The following is a 3,567-nucleotide window of genomic DNA, read 5'->3' as shown; positions in this document are numbered from 1 at the left end:
CCCCCCCCCCAGGCCCTTTGTTTTGATTCCCGACTCCGCAGCTCCCGCCGCCGCCGCCAAGCGCACCCTCCACTTCCGCTTCCGCACCGCACCGCCCCTGTCGCAAAACCGACGCCCTTCTCTGCCGCTGGCCCCGCCCCTTCCTCTGCCCCGCCCCCGCCGCCGCGTCCTCGCCGCGCGGGGCACGCTGGGAACCCCGGGGGGGGGCGGGGCCTCGCGGCCCTGCAGCCTCGTCAGGCTCAGTCCCCTCCCGATAAACCCCTAAATAGGGACCTTCCCGGGGGCCTGCCCGGGATTTCTCCCCAGAAACCCCTAGTTTAAGAAGGCCTCCCCCTTGCCTTCACGTTGTGGAAGCGGTCGGGACCTCAAAGCGGAGAATTGGGGAGCTCGTGGTACTGAACGGAGGAAAAACCTGCCGAACGGGATTTAATGCAATTCAGCTCTTTTAGCCTTTTGGGGGAAGGCGATGTAAAGGGGTTTCGTTGAAAGACCCGGTCGCCTCGGTTTTCCGCCCTCCACCCGTCTCGTCACGTGTTAGTCCTCCTTATTTTTAAAAATTAGATGGCGCATATTTTACAGCGTCCTTAATTATTGTGAGTGCAGCCTAGTGGCGAGAGGAGGCAAAAACCTGCCGGCTGGGCTTCCTGCGAAGTCCCGTGCTTCTCGCAGTTTCGACCCAGCTGGCACAAATAAAGTGTGTGCAGAGACGAAGTTGGATACTGTCACCAACAATAAAGAGGTCCGCGGTGACCTTAGTAAGAAGTCGTGTTTTAAAAGCCCTGATCCAGAGCTGGTTACAAACGAATACAACGTTTCCAGTGACAGTTGACAAAAAGGAGACCCTACAGTTACCAAAGCTTTGTGAAACTAATAGCACTTTTGTTTTGAATGAATAAACATGCTATGGGTGTGTTTTTTTAGTGGCACCTCACAATCTTTCACTTGTGAATTTTTTTTTTTTTTTTTTTTTTTCGTGAAGGCTCATCAGGCAAACTGGTGATTTCTAAAACTGCCAGCTGCTCACTATTTCCTGTTGCAAATTAGGAGAAAAACAAAGCCCTTATTATTTGAATCTAGGCAGTTTAGGATGTGCTAGCAGAATATTACTCGAAACGTTCAGTTTTTAAGTTTGCCAAGAAACAAAAAAGAATAAGTAGAAAGTAATTTAGAAATTACTAAATGAGAACTTTTTTAATTCAACTGAAGTCTTAAGGATGAGGTAGTTTCATTGGGCAATCCGTATTTAGTGGGGATTAATACGTCCCTGTAGACACGTATTGTGAAGGGCAAGATCCAGCACGTCCCTGAAGAATCCTTTGTGCCTGTATTTAATTTTCCAGAAAGCACATAGCAAGTAAACATCATCTGCCTGCTTAGGTATTTATTATTGCTGAGTAGATCTTCATTGTGTCTGTGTGTGGGTAGTATTTTCCAAGTGGGAATTAAAACACATGAAAAAAACCCTGTTTCTATGATTTTTTTTACAAACAAATATGCTACTCTTTTAGGTGGTTTCCCCTCTCCCTTTAATTTTAGTTGAATATTTTTGAACACAGATCTTAACAAAACATAAAAAAGGAAACTAAGTAATTTCTCTTAAGATATACTTTAAGCACAAATAGCCCCTATTAATTTATTTATATTTAGTAAGTTTAGATTTGTCCTTATCCAAGTAATAATTTCTGCATTTATGAAACAAGGATGAAGACTTATTTTGTGCTATTTGAGTGACTACTTTCATTTGATTTGGCTTCTCAATTATCCAAGCTGCTACTACAGGGGTTTCTCCTTAGTAACTGTTTTCCTGCCTATGTTAGGTTTAGTGTTTTGAATTGGTAAATTATGGTGGAAGGATCTAAGGAGAGAAACTGAGCTTTCTCCTGAGTCATATCTCAAAGTTGCAAAGAAAGAAACTGAAGTGACCCTGCCCCAGGTTTGGCAGTGAAAGAACTGGAATGAACCAGGTATACTGATTTGAACTGTATTATTATTATTTAATTAGAAAAAGAGGGAGAAAGTTTTAAAGTCCACCAAACTTCTCATTTTTAAGGTTTTACCCAATGACAAATCTATTTCCCTGGACTTTTGTTCTGAATAAAACTTTTAACAATCATTTCAGTGCCTTCCCCTTTATGGAAAATTTGGAAAATGAGAACCAACTAGTTTAAATAATTTGATCAGTTCCATTTTGGCAAGACCAATACCTCACCAGTTTGTGCTTCAGCTCATCTAGGAACTGGGTGATTATTCCCTGCCCAGAAACCTCAGAGTTCTAAAGGTCAAATAAAATTCAGAAGGTAAAAGCATCAGACTAAATCAAGCCATATACAAATGATTTGTTAGTGTTTGGGATCAGATTGGAAATTTCCTGACAAACATTTTGGTACTTTCCTTTACCCACGTGATGTAGGTGGTGGGGTCCCCTTTTGTGTCTCTGAGATTTTTTAAGGAACTAGCAAGGCGTCAAAAGAATTATTAGAGAAAGGTCATTCTAATTGTAGCTGTGAGGCAGGAGATTCTTGGCCCCTAGCATACAGGGAAGAATCAAACTCAGCCAGTTTTGAATGCTGATTGGGCAACTCTTTTAACTTCCTGCACCTTTGTCTTCTCATCTTTAAAATTAGTACAAGAAAAGTGTTTTCCTGTGGTTCTCATTATCTGGGGCTCAGCTCCATCATCACCTCCTTAGAGTGGCTTCTCCTGACCATTCTATCTGAAATGACCCTCCCAACCCCTTTCTATCACAACTTTGCTTTACTCATAACTTATCATAACATCTGAAATTATTTTATTCGCTTACTGATTTTAGTGCTTTTCTCTTTTAAGAATATAAGCGCATGGAGGACAGGTACCTTGTCTGATTTATTCATCGTGGTATAAGAGTGCCTAGTACATAAAAGTACTGGATTAGTATTAGTGAACAATTAACCTGTCATGAGCGTTAAAGAAAAAAAAAAAACATGTCAAGAAGTTAGTGTGCCTGAGACACTTTTTTAAAAAACACAATCACTTAACAAATACATATATTGTATATACTACGTGCAAAGCACCACCCTGAACGTTTTACAAATGCTAATTGCTTTAGTTCCCTTCCTAACCCCATTCTAAAGAGGAAATTGACAGCGTAGTTAAACAACTTGCACAAGATCACCCAGCTGGCAAGGGGCAGAGCTAGGATTCCAAGTCAAACTCTTGTGCAGCAAGATCTGCTGCCCCTGAAGCAAACGTGATTTTGAAGATTCCGTTCTGGGTGTAAAGGAATGGAAAGACGCGGAACACTGCTGGCCTGGGCCGGCCTGGGTCTTTGCCCGCCCATCAGATTTGGGGGAGGTGGAAGAACGGGAACAAGCAGTCGGTGTGAAGGAGAGGCCGGCGTATCTTCCTGAAGTGCGTTGCCCTCGAGCACAAGCCCACTCCGGGGTGTCCAGGGAGCAGCGGGCCGCGGCTCCGCGCCCGGCCAGGCGCCGCCCAGCAGCAGGCCCCGCCCGCGCAGGGCCGCCGCCGCGTGGCCGCGCCGCGCCCGAGCCTGGGAAAAAAGTTTCCAAACCGCGCTGCTCGGCGCTGATT

The sequence above is a fragment of the Sciurus carolinensis genome, chromosome 18, assembly GCF_902686445.1.
Source record: "Sciurus carolinensis chromosome 18, mSciCar1.2, whole genome shotgun sequence".
In the NCBI taxonomy this organism is placed as follows: domain Eukaryota; kingdom Metazoa; phylum Chordata; class Mammalia; order Rodentia; family Sciuridae; genus Sciurus; species Sciurus carolinensis.
The sequence above is the reverse complement of the archived record's forward strand: the minus strand, read 5'-3'. Positions refer to the sequence as shown.